The 18,451-nt window shown below is 38.1% G+C and overlaps 1 protein-coding gene across 1 annotated transcript in view; it reads right to left on the reverse strand.

Annotated features, from left to right (window-relative positions):
• LOC131108714 (cadherin-7-like) overlaps nt 1-18,451 on the reverse strand; it is a 132,678-nt gene that overhangs the window by 102,815 nt on the left and 11,412 nt on the right. The window lies entirely within an intron of this gene.

Here is an 18,451-nt window from a genome sequence, read left to right on the forward strand (position 1 = left end):
TTTATTTATATTTATTATATTATTATATGTATTATTTATAATTTATTTATTTATATAAGATTGCGTTACAGGACCATTTTCAGCATTTGTGCATATAACATCGCAAAAAAATGGTCAGAGGACTTTAGCCTTCCCGGTATCATGCTAGCATGTTAGCATGCTAACATTAGTATTTGTTAACATGCAGGCAGTTTTTGCTATTTTCATGAGTGGACACTTACACTTACCACTATTATGCTCAGTGTTAGCATGCCAATGTGCTGTTTTTATGTAAACACTTAGCACTATCATTAGCATTCTAACATTAGCATGTTAGCAATGCTACCATGATAACATTAGCATAGTAGCATTTTTAGCCATTTTCAAAGGTACACACTATTATGCTAGGTTTTAGCATGCTAACCTATCACGTTAGCATGTTGACATGAGCATCCTAGCATTATAACAGACACTTCCCACTATCATGCTCAGTGTTAGCATGCCAATGTGCTGTTTTTATGTAAACACTATCATTAGCATTCTAACATTAGCATGTTTGCAATGCTACCATGATAACATTAGCATAGTAGCGTTTTTAGCCATTTTCAAAGGTACACACTATTATGCTAGGTTTTAGCATGCTAACCTATCACGTTAGCATGTTGACATGAGCATCCTAGCATTATAACAGACACTTACCACTATCATGCTCAGTGTTAGCATGCTAATGTGCTGTTTTTATATAAACACTTAGCACTACCATTAGCATTCTAACATTAGCATGTTAGTAATGCTACCCTGATAACATTAGCATAGTGGAATTTCAGCCACTTTCATAGGTTTCATACACTATTATGCTCGGTGTTAGCATGCTGACATGAGCATACAAGCATTTTTTCCGATTTCCATGAATATGAACTTAAGCAGACACTTACTGCTATCATGCTAGGTGTTAGCATGTTAACATTGCTAGACACGTATATAAACACATAGCACTATCATGCTAGGTCTTTAATATTAGCATAATTAGCATTAACATTAGCATTGTAGTGTTTTTAGCGATTTCCAAAGGTACACACTATTATGCTAGGTTTTAGCATGCTAACCTTATCATGTTAGCATGTTGACATGTGCATCCTAGTATTATAACAGACACTTACCACTATCATGCTCAGTGTTAGCATGCTTAAAGTCATAGTATGTTTTCATGGTGAAAAAAATTAAATATGTAGATGAAATAAAAAATAAATGAAATAATAATTATGGTGTAAATCATAACACGGGGGGGAAATTATGGCGTTTGGCAGAGGTCCTCGCTGTTCGCAGACCCCAGTACAGACACTTACTGCTATCATGCTAGGTGTTAGCATGTTAGCATTGCTAGACACGTATATAAACACATAACACTATCATGCTAGGTCTTTAACATTAGCATCATTAGCATTAACATTAGCATAGTAGCGTTTTTAGCCATTTTCAAAGGTACACACTATTATGCTAGGTTTTAGCATGCTAACCTTATCTTGTTAGCATGTTGACATGAGCATCCTGGTATTATAACTGACACTTACCACTATTTTGCTAGGTGTTAGCATGCTTAAAGTCATAGTATGTTTTCATGGTGAAAAAAATTAAATATGAAATTAAATATTATATATATTAAATATTTTTTAATAAAATTAAAAATAGATGAAATAAAAAATAAATGAAATAATAATTATGGTGTAAATCACAATACGGGGGAGGAATTATGGCGTTTGGCAGAGGTCCGCGCTGTTCGCAGACCCCAGTAAGAACGCTTTGGGCAAATTGAGTGAAAATTGATTCCCCCTTTCAATAGCGCTATTATGCATATATGAGTATTATTAGCGCTATTATGAAGCACCTCTGGGCTCCGACAATCTAAATCAGTCAAGACTCGAACTAAAAAGCACGGAGGCATGTTGGTTTTGTGATGAATTGCCATCTCGCCGGATCATTACACTTGAATTAAATTGAAGCGAAATGCACACAAGCTGCCGATCAGACATTACCGCCGGCTTTAAAAGATCACTTCTATACGTGAAAAAAGTAAAAAAAGAGGATCATCCGTGCATCCGTTTAGGCTGCAACGGCAAAAAAAAAAAAAAAGAAAAAAAAAGAGGTTGAGGAGTCATTGCTATTCCAACGGGAAAAGGGAAGAAGATTTGACCACATTACAAGGCCATGAATCTTTTAAAGCTGCTACCTGATATGGAAATAAGCATGGCGCACCGCTCATTCACTTTCAACACAGCTCAAAGTCACTCACTGTGTGTGTGTGTGTGTGTGTGTGTGTGTGTGTGTGTGTGTGTGTGTGTGTGTGTGTGTGTGTGTGTGTGTGTGTGTGTGTGTGTGATTTGAGCGTACATGCCAAAAAAGTAAGAAAGCACAAGTCAAAGCTGTGCTATAAGAGCTTTAGCAAGCACATGTAGGTCATTTCTTCTCCTCCTCCTCCTCCCGCCGATGCTGGAAAATGGAGTCTGATTCAGGATTAGGGGGGCCGTGATTCATTATGACTGAATATAATTACAGCGAGAGGTGGCCAACGCCGCCGTGCTCCCCCCCGCCTCCTTCCTTTTAGCATATTAGGGTCCCCTTCGTTGGATGGTGAATGTCTCGAGGTGTGTGTGTGTGTGTGTGTGTGTGTGTGTAGGTAGAAGCCTCCTCCTCCAGGTCACTCGAGCACAGCTGCAATTTGGACTTGTTTACATGCACTCTCACACAAATAAAAGCAGATTACACGGAGTAATCAGGTTAGGCTGAGAAATTTGCTTAACTCGTTTATGTCGTTCCCACAGCGCTTTGCCAAAAGAAAAAAAAAAAACAAAAAACAACTGGCATCGCAACATGGAGCTTATGAACATAAAAATGTACATTCATGTACCTTTAAGGGTGACAGCCGGGAGGTTTTTTTTTATTTTGGAGACTTTGGAAATTGATTTTTATGATCTTGGGTAACGGTTTTGGATATGAAATACATGCTGATATTTACCTCGGAGTAAATATAATGAGTCTTATGGGATACATTAATGTAGATTGTACATTACGGGGGGGGGGTTGTAATGTATCTATTTTCTGCAACAAACTTTTATGGAGCATTCTATATTATTATAATAATTTTCCACTTTTCTGACCTATAAATGAATTGTATTCTCTTGTTTAATGATGCTAAAAGTTTCCGATAATGAGATTTGTGTATTTGGAATCGAGCAAAAAAGTGAGGGATGGCTCAAAACGCTCCGTTTCAGAAGGCGTGGTAAAACTGTTCCTTTGTGACATCACAGAGGTTCAGATTTCCTTATATGGTTTATAGTTATAACTCAATATAAAGGGTTGAAAAGTGAAATGATGTGGTTTTACTGGCATGTATAAATTGAAATATTGTATTAAAAATATATTTTGATTTTTGTGCCATTTTGCAAAATTATTATTCATTCATTCATTTTCTACCGCTTTTCCTCACGAGGGTCGCGGGGGTGCTGGAGCCTATCCCAGCTGTCTTCGGGCGAGAGAGGAGGGGTACACCCTGGACTGGTTGCCAGCCAATCACAGGGCACAAATAGACAAACAACCATTCACACTCACATTCATACCTATGGACAATTTGGAGTCGCAAATTAACCTAGCATGTTTTTGGAATGTGGGAGGGAGCCTATCCCAGCCGTCTTCGGGTTTAAGGTGGGGTTCACACTGGACTGGTGGCCAGCCAATCACAGGGTACATATAGACAAACAACCATTCACACTCACATTCATACCTATGGACAATTTGGAGTCGCTAATTAACCTAGCATGTTTTTGGAATGTGGGAGGGAGCCTATCCCAGCCGTTTTCGGGTTAAAGGTGGGGTTCACACTGGACCGGTCGCCAGCCAATCACAGGGCACATATAGACAAACAACCATTCACACTCATATTCATACCTATGGACAATTTGAAGTCGCTAATTAGCATGTTTTTGGAATATGGGAGGAAACCGGAGTACCCGGAGAAAACCTATGCATGCACGGGGAGAATATGCAAAGATGGCCGAGGGTGGGATTGAACCCTGATCTCCTAGCTGTGAGGTCTGCGCGCTAACCACTTGACGCAAAATTATTATGATTCAAATTTTTCTTCCTTATATATTTTACTTCCTGGTTTTATTAACAGCATTTGGAAATGCATAGCCCCTTTTAAGCAATACCCGGCTTAACAGAGGCTGCTATTGGAGCTCTGATGAAACAAATTAAAGAAAAAGAACATGCATTGGAATAATTGAAAGCATTCCTCCTGCCGGTTATTAATGATAACCACCAATTTGCATACCAGAAATTAACAAGTATCAAAATAAGCCACAAAATCAAATCCGGCGCTATATCCTCGCTCAAGCGTCATATAATTATTGCTAAAACTCCAACAGAAATGTGGATAAAAGAAGATTCCAAAGCAATATGGCTTATGGAAATATGGCCTTATAAAGACAAAGGATGTGAAATTACCTTGAAAACAGCCCTGATCAGGTTCATTGGGTTAATAAAGGAGTGCTGCCATATATTAGAATGTCCCCGCTGAGTGCGTATAAATCATTAATACTCATTGCTGTAAAATGGATGATTGCCAAAAGTGGAGTTAGTGGAAATTTTTTCCTCCTTCGGCCACCTTTTGCAACGTGTGAAAACCCCGACTGTGTTTTATCCACAGTGGACTCATTTAGTCGCATCAGAAGGAAGGCTACGTAAATTATTCTTCCTTGCTTAACCTGAGAAGAAAAACATGGTTTGACCAATGAACTGAAGGTTGAGTTAAAAAAAAAAAAGTTTTTTTGTTTCTCCTTTCAAAACATGTTGTCTCCAGGCCACCTGTTATCCACTTTGTAGCCCCCCAAATACAGATATATATTTTTTTCTTTTACAATACCCTCCACGGAGGCTGCAGACCATCTTGAATTATTCAACACTCAGACCTGTTGGGGATGACGAAAATCCAATACATCAGCAGTTCAGAAAACTTCAGTAGCAACCACACATGAAGCCCCACCACCAGGAAAAAAAAAAAAAAAGCAGAGGCAAGCAGGCAGAAAAGTTGAAATAAAACTATTCCTTCCTCTGCTTTAATATTTCATGAGGTTAATATTGCTTGTACATACAAGCGCTAAAGGTGAACCTCTGTTTTGGAACACGATATCGTCATGGGATCGCTGTTCTTTTCAAGAGGCGGGGTGAGAAGTATTACCACAATATCGTGACGATGAGAATGCTGATTCCGTAATAAAGTACAGTACATGTCGTTGCTCCACCTGCCAGTTATAAATGAAAATCACCACTTTGGAATCCTAGAAATTAATCAACAGTGTAGAAATAACCCGCTAAATAAGTGACATTGCTCACACACGTGTCATACAATTAATGCTATCGAATCCTCCTGCCAGTTATTGTTATTAAAAACACCTTCCATAATAAAAACAAACACACAACATCAACATAAACCGCAAAACCTGCTAACGCACAAGTACACTGTACAATCAAAGAATTCATGTTCATGCCGTTGCTCCACCTGCCAGTTATTAATGAAAATCACCACTTTGGAATCCTAGAAATTAATCGACAGCGTAGAAATATCCCGCAAAATAAGTGACATTGTTCACACATGAGTAATGACGTGTCATACAATTCATGCTATCGAATCCTCCTGCCAGTTATTGTTATTAAAAAACATCTTCCATAATAAAAACAAACACACAGCATCAACATAATCCGCAAAACCTGCTAACGCACAAGTACAACGTACATCAAAGAATTCATGTTCATGCCGTTGCTCCACCCGCCAGTTATGAATGAAAATCACCACTTTGGAATCCTAGAAATTAATCGACAGTGTAGAAATAACCCATAAAATAAGTCACATTTCTCACACACAAGCAATGACATATGTCATACAATTCATGCTATCGAATCCTCCTGCCAGTTATTGTTATTAAAAAACATATTCCATAATAAAAACAAAAACACAGCATCAACATAATCCGCAAAACCTGCTAACGCACAAGTACAGCGCACATCAAAGAATTCATGTTCATGCCGTTGCTGTACCTGCCAGTTATGAATGAAAATCATCACTTTGGAATCCTAGAAATGAACAAACAGGGTTGAAATAATCCACAAAGTCAGGTTTCTCACATGTAAGCACATACAAATGTATAACATTGATGCGTCATATAATAAATGCTATCCCTCCTCCTGCCAGTTATTATTAAAAAAGCCATATTGCATCATCGAAATAAGTACAAAATGTAAACATAACCCACCAAATCATAACCTACAGTGTGTCTGCTAACAAACACGATCACGGTGTACACACCAAGGAATTCATGCCATTGCTCCACCCACCAGTTATTCATGAAAATCACCACTTTAGAATTCTAGAAATGAACTAACAGGGTTGAAATAATCCACAAAGTCAGGTTTCTCACATGTAAGCACATACAAATGTATAACATTGATGCGTCATATAATAAATGATATCCCTCCTCCTGCCAGTTATTATTAAAAAAGCCATATTGCATCATCGAAATAAGTACAAAATGTAAACATAACCCACCAAATCAAAACCCACAGTGTGTCTGCTAACAAAGACGATCACGTCATACACAGCAAGGAATTCATGCCATTGCTCCACCCACCAGTTATTAATGAAAATCACCACTTTAGAATCCTAGAAATGAACAGACAGGGTTGAAATAATCCACAAAGTCAGGTTTCTCACATGTAAGCACATACAAATGTATAACATTGATGCGTCATATAATAAATGCTATCCCTCCTCCTGCCAGTTATTATTAAAAAGCCATATTGCATCATCAAAATAAGTACGAAATGTAAACATAACCCACCAAATCAAAATCCACAGTGTGTACGGTGTACACATCAAGCAATTCATGCCATTGCTCCACCCACCAGTTATTCATGAAATCCACCACCTGGGAATATATAGAAAGTGCTGAAATAATCCACAAAGTCCAATTCATGATAGCTCTCTTCTTGCCACTTATTAATAACAACTGCCACTTTGCATTATAGAAATCATTTTAAAGTGTCAAAAAAAATGCGACTGCTCCTCTCGCCAGTTATTATTATTAATGATAAGGAAAGTCAAGGCAGTTGTAATACCAGCACAATAATAACAACATTGTTGAAGTAGAATGGAGTATTATTTGATACAGCTCTTGCAGGTATACCAATGTGGATACCAGGAGGCGAGACCAAGCTGTCTTGACCTCAGCAGGACTTCATCTCACTCTAACACAAAACGAGAGTGTAAACAATGCCACCCCCCCCCCCCCCCCCAAACCCCCCCACACCCCGGGCTCCCTCTCTCTCGTCTCATCCTGTCTCATCTGGTATAAACTCGGTCCAAAAGGTGCTGCAGCACGACTCTCGTCTTCTATGATTCCGGTGCTCACACGGAGGCTTTTCCCAGCATCCCCCCAAAGTCCCCCAAGACGCCTACCATGAGCTCTTCCTTCTGTGATCCCTGCTCCCTCGGTACCCAAAGCGCCATGTCCCCCCAGCCCCCTCCCTTCGTACCCTGCATGACAGCCTGACTCACCCTCCTCCTCAACATGCTGCTCTCAGCACTCCCCAGCTGCAGCCCCCGTGTGAGTGGATGCTATTGAGACTGACCTTTGCCGCCACGCCGTGCTCGCTATGATTGTAACCCTTTTGACAGCCCACGTCCAACAGAATGCTAATGAAGCGGCAGCTACTATCAGTGGCGTTATTATATCGCTGAATAAAGCTAATTACTGTCACAACACGTCATTGGCGTCGGGATGCCGGGTCACAACGTGCCCATGACTCAGGATCGTAAACATATTTATGGGCTTTCCCGTAAATATTATCATCCATCAGAAGAGGTATGAGGTGTGAAAGCCAATTCATGAAGCGGTAATGTTTTAATAGCCTTGTCACCTTATGTCAGAAGAAAAAACATAGAAGTATGTAAATAAACGGCTCCTCGTCGGGTTGAAGTTTGATTTTCCAGACAAACTCGTGTATGCGGTTGTTGTTCCGCTACAGTCCTATAGGAGGCAGCAACAAAAAGTCAAATAGATATACAGTGGAATCTCGGTTAGCCGATTTACGTTGAACATATACTCCGAAATGTAGCCTTGGCTTGCCGTTAGCATACAATATAGCGGCAAAAATGAATAAAATGAATAAAATTTATTTTATTTTATTTATTTATAATCCACAAAATCCATAAGCCCGTACAATTCATGATAGCTCTCCTCTTGCCAGGTATTAGTAACAACTGCCACTTTGCATTATAGAAATCATTTTTAAGTGTCAAAAGAAATGTTATTGGTCCTCTCGCCAGTTATTATTATTAATGATAAATAAATGAATACATTTTATTTTATTTTATTTTATTTTATTTTATTTTATTTTATTTTATTTTATTTTATTTTATTTTATTTTATTTTATTTTATTTTATTTTATTTTATGTAAGTCATGGAAAAAAAGTGCTTGTCTGTGTAGCAGTATAGCGTGCGCATACAGAGCGACGTCTTGAAGTAACCTCTTTTCTTGAGAAACTCGGGAAACTGCCCAGTCTGTAATTCGGGATTCGGAATCCCACACACATATGGCTGACCTTTTAAAAAGATAAATCACAGCTGGAATAGGTGTAGATGCTGGAAGATCTAGAAAGCTTGTTATTGTGTGTAGCTGCTCTATAGGAGTCCACAACTCAATATAAGGGCAGAAAAATTTGCATAATAGGTCCCTTTTAACTCATTCGAAACCAAAGGCGTATTTATAAGTTTTTATAAATCTAAAACTTAAATATAAAACTAAAAATTATAAAATATATATTTTTTATTTTTGTATCTTTTTGTATCTTTTAAATGTTTTTGCATGAGAGATAAAAAAGTGGTGATAAATCAATGGATCAACGGATGTCACTTTTAGAGTGGTTTTAAGCCAAAACATTTGCAATAAAAACACACTTGACAGCAATTAGGAGGTGGAACAACGTGGAGGAGTGTAGCGTGCAGCAGGTTAGATATTTGAACTGTCACAAAAGCAAAAAAAAAATGTGAAAGTAAAAGTTATGCTTTTCACAAAAGGCTGAATTTCTTTTTGTTTTAGTTGGGAACCGATATTTTCCTGAAACTTACCTATGGTAATTTTTTACTGCTGATTACTTTTTTTTCTACTGCTGATTACTGAAGAACGGAAGAAGTAGAAACTAACTTTGAAAAACAGGACTCTAATCATAATCATAATCATAAAAGACAATATCCTGTGTGCCTTGAAAAATCAGACAAAATCATCTGCAAAGGCAAAGGGTAGTGAAGGGGTTGTTTTTTCGGTCACACTCACACTGGAAACCTAAAATCCGATTTGTTTGACTTATGTGAGCCTTCCAACACAATGCATGTGACCATTCCTCAAGCCAGTTATTAGTGGTAATCACCATCTGGCATGATGGGGGGAAAAAAACACCAAATGAGGCTGATTTCTTAATGCATTTTCTGAAGTTGAGACAATTCACTTTAAAAATTGACTTTAAAAATGTCATCCAATACTTCTCTACAGGAGAGGAGAAATATGATCTCAGGGAAGAAGTACATTTAAAACACTTATATGCTAGGACTACGTTAAAAAGCCATAGCATTTCAGTATGTGGAATCAAACTATGGAATGGATTGAGTAAGACCCTCAAACAATGCACAACGATGAGCCAACTCAAGAAACAATACAAGCAGTCGATGTTTGCTAAATACAAGGAAGAAGAGTCTTGACAAAAAAATAAAAATAAAAATAAAAATAAAAATAAAAATAAAAATAAAAATAAAAATAAAAATAAAAATAAAAATAAAAATAAAAATAAAAATAAAAATAAAAATAAAAATAAAAATAAAAATAAAAATAAAAATAAAAATAGGAGAGCAGGAAGTGAACAAATTTAAGTTACTGATTGTAAAAGTACCAGATGGAGGGGTAGGATTTAATAAGCTTTGCTTCTTCCTACTCCTTTTGTATAGTCATATCACCTCATACTTCAGTACAGGACAAAAAATTAAAAAAATTCAAAATTTTGAAAAAATTAAAAAACCTTAAACCATATTAGGAAAGCAGGAAGTGAACAAATGTAACAGTTAGTGATTGTAAAAGTACCAGATGGAGGGGTAGGATTGAATAAGCTTTGCTTTTTCCTACTCCTTTTGTATGGTCATATAACCTCGTACTTCGGTACAGGACAAAAATTTTATTTTTTTTAAAATTTTGAAAAAATTAAAAACCCTTAAACTATATTAGGAAAGCAGGAAGTGAACAAATGTAACAGTTACTGATTGTAAAAGTACCAGATGGAGGGGTAGCATTTAATAAGCTTTGCTTCTTCCTACTCCTTTTGTATAGTCATATCACCTCGTACTTCGGTACAGGACAAAAAATTTCAAAATTTTGAAAAAATTAAAAAACCTTAAACTATATCAGGAAAGCAGGACGTGAACAAATGTAACAGTTACTGATTGTAAAAGTACCAGATGGAGGGGTAGGATTTAATAAGCTTTGCTTCTTCCTACTCCTTTTGTATAGTCATATCACCTCGTACTTCGGTACAGGACAAAAAATTTCAAAATTTTGAAAAAAATAAAAAACCTTAAACTATATTAGGAAAGCAGGAAGTGAACAAATATCATAGTTACTGATTGTAAAAGTACCAGATGGAGGGGTAGGATTTAATAAGCTTTGCTTCTTCCTACTCCTTTTGGACATGTGGAACTGTGAACTGATTATGTGATGCATTCAATTGTAATCTGATGCATGTTCAAATGAAATTAAACCATTACCATTACTTTCCGACTTCAGGTAAATCAACAATTCAACTAAAGAAAGGACGCATGTGTGGACCGCAGGCAGCTTAGTCAAGCATCAGCAGCAGAAGCGCTTCCTAAAACACAACAAACCCACCTCTGGATGGAGAAACACATAAACAATGTGACTCCCCCCCCCCCTGCTGGGATAGGCAGAAGCATCCGGAGGGGGCGGGAAGCAAGCAAGCTGCTGCTGCCTAACCTGCATGTACCTTTCAGCATCGCTGTCACAGATGTGCAAGCGGTGCACCACGCCACAGGCCGTGACACGAGCACAGATGTTGTCTATCAGGTTTTGACCCTGGAAGGGAGTTGAACCACTACTCATCTGTGCTTGTTTACATGTAGATTTTTTAATTCAACTATATCTCTATCCCACTGGGGATAGACACTGAAAAAATACACTTCCTTGATCAGTGATTGGGAAAACAACATCATTTTAAGTGGAATGCTAAAGAGCTAAAAGTCCAGCATGCTAATAATGCAATCGCATTAAGTAACCCCTCCTTTATCACAGTTAATTGGTCCATGATAAGTGAATCTCTGCAAAGTAGGAAACCTTTGTAGTGAGAACAATTTTTTTTTACATTATTAGAGACCTCTAGACCCGAAATAACATCCCTATAGTCACTTTTACACATATATTACTCAATACAATATGTATTATATAAAAAAATAAGACAGAGGTAAGACTTGTGTTGTGTTCATGTTGCTGTAAATGTGTAAATCTGTTCATGGAGAAGAGCAGAGGGCGGACAGGAAGTGACATGCGGGGTTGCAGCTTGGGGTGTCTTACAGCCGCAGCTTTTTATTGTGATATAATTCAAACCGGCAATCAAAACTGGTGCTTGTGTGTCTCAACAAACATTACAGTCACATTGCTGCTACTCAGACACCAGTGTAGACTAATACATAATCATCACAACGTCTTTTGAATGCCTTATATTTGTATTTTAGTTTATTTTCCATTGTTATGCTTGAAAAATGCTTCATAAATATGCAGAATTTATGACTAATAAGGGGTTTTATTCAACCACAAAACAGCATAATTTATTTGGGTTGATTTGGCAACAATCTGGTCAAGTCTGAATTCAAATGATCAAATGTAACTATGGATGGATGGATGGATGGATGGATAGAGAGAGGGGGGATGGATGGATGGATAGAGAGAGAGGGGGGGTGGATGGATGGATAGATAGAGAGAGAGCGAGAGAGAGAGAGAGGGGGATGGATGGATGGATGGGTGGATGGATGGATGGATGGATAGATAGAGAGAGGGGGATGGATGGATGATAGAGAGACAGGGGGGATGGATGGATGGATAGATAGAGAGAGAGCGAGAGAGAGAGAGGGGGGTGGATGGGTGGATGGATGGATGGATGGATGGATGGATAGATAGAGAGAGGGGGGATGGATGGACGATAGAGAGAGAGGGGGGATGGATGGATGGATAGATAGAGAGAGAGCGAGAGAGAGAGAGGGGGGTGGATGGGTGGATGGATGGATGGATGATAGATAGAGAGAGAGAAGGGGGGTGGATGGATGGATGGATAGAGATAGAGAGGGGGGGTGGATGGATGGATGGATGGATGGATGGGTGGATGGATGGATAGATAGGTAGATAGAGAGAGAGGGGGTGGATGGATGGATGGATAGAGATAGAGAGGAGAGGGGATGGATGGATGGATGGGTGGATGGATGGATAGATAGGTAGATAGAGAGAGAGGGGGGTGGATGGATGGATGGATGGATGGATGGACGCATAGATAGAGAGAGGGGGGTGGATGGATGGATGGATAGATAGAGAGAGGGGGGGTGGGTGGATGGATAGAGAGAGAGAGGGGGGATGGATGGATAGATGGATGGATGGATGGATAGGTAGAGAGAAAGAGGGGGGTGGATGGATGGATGGATGGATAGAGAGAGAGGGGGGGGGTGGATGGGTGGATGGGTGGATGGGTGGATGGGTGGATGGATGGATGCATGGATAGAGAGAGAGGGGGGGTGGATGGATGGATAGAGAAAGAGAGAGGGGGGGGTGGATGGATGGGTGGATGGATGGATAGATAGGTAGATAGAGAGAGAGGGGGGGGTGGATAGATGGATGGATAGAGAGAGGGGGGGGTGGGTGGATGGATGGATGGATGGATGGACGGATGGACGCATAGATAGAGAGAGGGGGGATGGATGGATGGATGGATGGATGGATGGATGGATGGATGGATGGATGGATGGATGGATGGATGGATGGATGGATGGATGGATGGATGGATGGATGGATGGATGGATGGATGGATGGATGGATGGATGGATGGATGGATAGATAGATAGATAGATAGATAGATAGATAGATAGATAGATAGATAGATAGATAGATAGATAGATAGATAGATAGATAGATAGATAGATAGATAGATAGATAGATAGATAGATAGATAGATAGATAGATAGATAGATAGATAGATAGATAGATAGATAGATAGATAGATAGATAGATAGATAGATAGATAGATAGATAGATAGATAGATAGATAGATAGATAGATAGATAGATAGATAGATAGATAGATAGATAGATAGATAGATAGATAGATAGATAGATAGATAGATAGATAGATAGATAGATGTCGTTGCCTGGCTCCCGTATAATAAAAAATAATAATAATAATAATGTGTTGACTGATAGATGACATAAAATATGAACAGTAAATTGCACAAATAATTGAAATAATTTTGAATAAATAATAATTAAATAATAATAATTTAAAGTTTTGCGTGTGCGTGCCACAAATTCTTTTTTTTTTATAAATGTTGTCTTTTCATACTTCAATCTTCCGTGACGTTGAACAAACTGGAGCGAGTAGGATTTTTTTTTTTATTATTATTATTTTCTCTGCTTTTTTTCTTTTCATAAAGCGTAAAAAAAATGTAATTTGCCAGCATCCAGTCCAGACATTGGTAAAACTTTCAAAGAGACTCCCATATTCTATGATCCCAAGCTTCCGACAACAACAAAAAACATTCATTTGACCTCACTAGCATTCCGTCTTGCCGTAGCTTCTGTAAAGCGACGCCATCAAAGTATGGAAAAATGATGCATGACTCCCAATTAACACAAGCAACATATATGCTTGCTTTTCAAGGGGCGTGAACGCCCTAAAGAGTAAAGCTGTAATCACATTATGTTGTGTTTGTCAAGCTTAAAATGACTTCAAGTTGTGTGTCACAGCCGACTGTGTCATTCCCAAATGCATGTTTTCCGCTGGCTTCAAGCGAGCGTGGCTGATTCCGGGGCCGGTGCTGCTCTTACCCGGGGGCACGGTGCCAAGACATAATGAGACATTTGCTTGTGAAATTTGGAATGTGACAGAACGCATTAAAGGCGAGCCAGGCTTCATCCAGCCAATGACTTCCTGTTTTCTAGTGTATCACACTGGCTCTCCGCTTCCAGGCCGACCAGACTGTCCTCTGACGCCGATGCCGCCGTTTGGTCCTGTTGTTTAGTCCAATTAGTGTCCCGCTGCTTTCAACACAGATGTCCTTCATGTGTAATGTATGCCTGAATAACAGCCACAATGTATCCCACCGGACATCCACTAGTTGCTCAACTAGGGCTACAAATATATTGAGATCTGTTACAAAATCACAGCTAAAATAATGCATAAGGCTAAAAATAACCAATTAGCTAAAAATGTCATCCAATACTTCTCTACAAGAGAGGAAAAATATGATCTCAGGGAAGAACTACATTTGAAACACTTATATGCTAGGACTACGTTAAAAAGCCAAAAGTCATTGTTTGCATGCTATCCTCATTAAAATATGAAAGCCTACAAATGTTTGGGCGGTTTTAGTTTTAATTTCAGTATGTGGAATCAAACTATGGAATGGATTGAGTAAGACCCTCAAACAATGCACAACGATGAGCCAATTCAAGAAACAATACAAGCAGTTGATGTTTGCTAAATACAAGGATGAAGAGTCTTGAACCAGTCATGATGTGCTATACATATCACTATATTGACACTTACGATCAGTTATATCACCTTGTACTTTGGTACGTGACAAAAAATTAAATTAAATTAAATTAAATTAAATTAAATTAAATTAAATTAAATTAAATTAAATTAAATTAAATTAAATTAAATTAAGAAAGCAGGAAAGCAGGAAAACTATAATATTTTCTATAAAATTAATTTTTTTGTTAATATTTTTGGGTGTGGGCTGCACTGAGACTGAGTGGTTAGCGTGCAGGCCTCACAGCTAGGAGACCTGAGTTCAATCCCACCCTCGGCCATCTCTGTGTGGAGTTTGCATGGGTTTTCCCCGGGTCCTCCAGTTTCCTCCCACATTCCAAAAACATGCTAGGTTAATTAGCGACTCCAAATTGTCCATAGGTATGAATGTGAGTGTGAATGGTTGTTTGTCTATATGTGCCCTGTGGTTGTATATAACAATATAGTGTATAAAATACTGTATATAACAATATAACAGTCACTAAAGTCATCATACAGCAACTTCACACTCAAATATACAAACATGTACCAATATGAATTAAACAAAAAAAAAACTTCTTAAAAATTTTCCCATACTGTAGGGAACGCACTTATTGGGGTGCTGCAATGACGTTAGCCCCTCTCTGGGCTCCTCAAATAAAGACACACATCATTAAAAGTACAAGATGCAGATGTATTTACTACACTAAAACGGTCTGAAAGTTTAATGAATGTTAAGGAATGTTTCCTCCCACATTCCAAAAACATGCTAGGTTAATTAGCGACTCCAAATTGTCCATAGGTATGAATGTGAGTGTGAATGGTTGTTTGTTTATATGTGCCCTGTGATTGGCTGGCCACCAGTCCACGGTGGTTGAGAATGAATGAATGAATGAATTTTTGGGTGTCTGGAATGGATTATTTGGATTTACATTATTTCCTATGGGACATATTGCCTTTTTTCATTTGACTTTTTGGAATAAATAACTCCCGGAATCCCGTAGCATTTTTTTTGTCACTATAAAATAATCATAACATTTAGTCAAGTAAACCTTATATGTATATACTACATACATTGGTGGTGTAATAGTACATGCTTACTCTTGTATTACAATGACGGTATGTATGAAGGTCCTGAATGTGACAACGTATTGCAGCCTGGGCGAAGGTGTTCTCTTGTTTATTATTTTTTTCTACATCCAAAGAATCAATATCTACAAGGGTTGTCCTCCTTGTGACACAGCAGACCTTTCCAAACAGTGTCAGCCGGCAACATGTCACCTTGTGATGGCAAACAACATCACACTGTGACAACTATGATCTCCAGGAACAAATAATGTGACAGCTCCATCACACCATGTTTTGTACCAAGGGGACTAAATCAAGCCTGCATCCTTTACTTGGTGTGAGTTTATTGGCGTTTTTTCTTTAAAAAAACAACCAAAGGGATGTTTGTTTTTTTTTTTTGTGATGACAGAGTACAAGAAAACAGAATTCCCTATCTAGTGACGGCAGAACATGTTATGTTTAAAAAAACACAGACTGCAATCTGGAGTGTCTTTGACACTGTATACTGATCTCATGTGGTTTCCAGGGATTGGTAACATGGTTACTTTTCATTAGGAATGTTGGAAATTTCCATTACAGTGTGCACCAGAGTGAAATCAACTGTTTTATTCAAAAACTTAATGAAGCAATTTGAGTTGAAAAGATCCCTAAAATGTGTCAAAATGTATTCACCGACTGAGGATCGAATCAGCAACAGGTTTGGGAGACGACCGTTCTACGACCTGAGCCATGAATGTTCCAATAGGAAGCGATATTAAAATTGAAAAAATGGGAATTCCTGAAGTCCTAATAGATAGCCTACATGAGCTGAACTAATGTTGGACTGGTTTGAAGAGGTCAGCAGTCAAAAAATGGTGGAATTTAAAGTGCTGTAATGTAAAAATGAAGTGATTGTTGTCATGAACGACGACACAAGGACTGAAGATCGAACCAGCGAGCATCAAATTGGCAGATGCACAACTGGCAGACGTGTTGGAACGTTTAAATGATTCTTGATGCACAGGGACCGAGCCAGCAGCGTTATAAATGTTGAAAAGTATCAATAAATGTAATGATTACAGCTGGATCGGGGATTGAACCAGCAACCACCAGTCCTGATGTTTAAAGTTGATAAATTTGGGAGTAATTGGCAGACAAAAAATAACAGAATTTTAAGTGCTAGAACGTATAAATGCACAGTGACTGAGGATTGAACCAGCAACCATAAAGTTGACCAGCAAGGAGGGGCGGGGGGGCTAAATGCAGACTGCCTGTTGAAATGTTTAAAGTTAATAAATGTGGTAGTAATTGGCAGACATAAAATAACAGAATTTTAAGTGCTAGAACGTATAAATGCACAATGACTGAGGATTGAACCAGCAACCATCAAGTTCACCAGTTTGGGGCAACATTTACTTTGTCTATTCATTTTTAGCAGACTAAAATCAACAGCATGATAAATGTTGAAAAGTATCAATAAATGGAATGATTACAGCTGGATCGAGGATTGAACCAGCAACTATTCTACTATCTGTCTATTCATTTTTAGCAGACTAAAATCAGCAGCTTTATAAATGTTGAAAAATATAAATAAATGGAATGATTACACCTGGATCGGGGATTGAACCAGCAACTATTCTACTATCTGTCTATTCATTTTTAGCAGACTAAATTTAGCAGCTTTATAAATGTTGAAAAATATAAGTAACTGGAATGATTACAGTTGCATCGGGGATTGAACCAGCAACTATTCTACTATCTGTCTATTAATTTTAAGCTGACTAAAATCAGCAGTGTTATAAATGTTGAAAAGTATCAATAAATTGAATGATTACAGCTGGATCGGGGATTGAACCAGCAACTATTGTACTCTATGTCTATTCATTTTTAGCAGACTAAAATTAGCAGCGTTATAAATATTGAAAAATATAATTAATGGAATGATTACAGCTGGATCGGGGATTGAACCAGCAACTATTCTACTATCGGTTTAACTATCTGTCTATTCATTTTTAGCAGACTAAATTTAGCAGCTTTATAGATGTTGAAAAATGTAAATAAATGGAATGATTACAGCTGGATCGGGGATTGAACCAGCAACTCTTCTACTATCTGTTTAGGTATCTGTCTATTCATTTTTGGCAGACTAAATTTAGCAGCTTTATAAATATTTAAAAATTTAAATAAATGGAATGATTACAGCTGGATTGGGGATTGAACCAGCAACTATTCTACTATCTGTCTATTCATTTTTAGCAGACTAAAATCAGCAGCATTATAAATGTTTAAAAATATGAATAAAGGGAATGATTACAGCTGGATCGGGGATTGAACCAGCAACCACCAGTCCTGATAGCCAGCCTATGTCACCTCAATGAGCTGAACATTCCGACCAGGGATTGCCTTGAAGTCGAGGAATAACTGGATGAAAAACGATGTGGATTTTTATATGTGGGAATGCTTCTCAGCATTCATACAATTACTTTGTAGAACGTTATATCTAGTCGCATTTAAATCCCTTTTTCCATTGGAAGATTAGTATTCCGG

The sequence above is a fragment of the Doryrhamphus excisus genome, chromosome 21 (assembly GCF_030265055.1).
Source record: "Doryrhamphus excisus isolate RoL2022-K1 chromosome 21, RoL_Dexc_1.0, whole genome shotgun sequence".
Lineage (NCBI taxonomy): Eukaryota > Metazoa > Chordata > Actinopteri > Syngnathiformes > Syngnathidae > Doryrhamphus > Doryrhamphus excisus.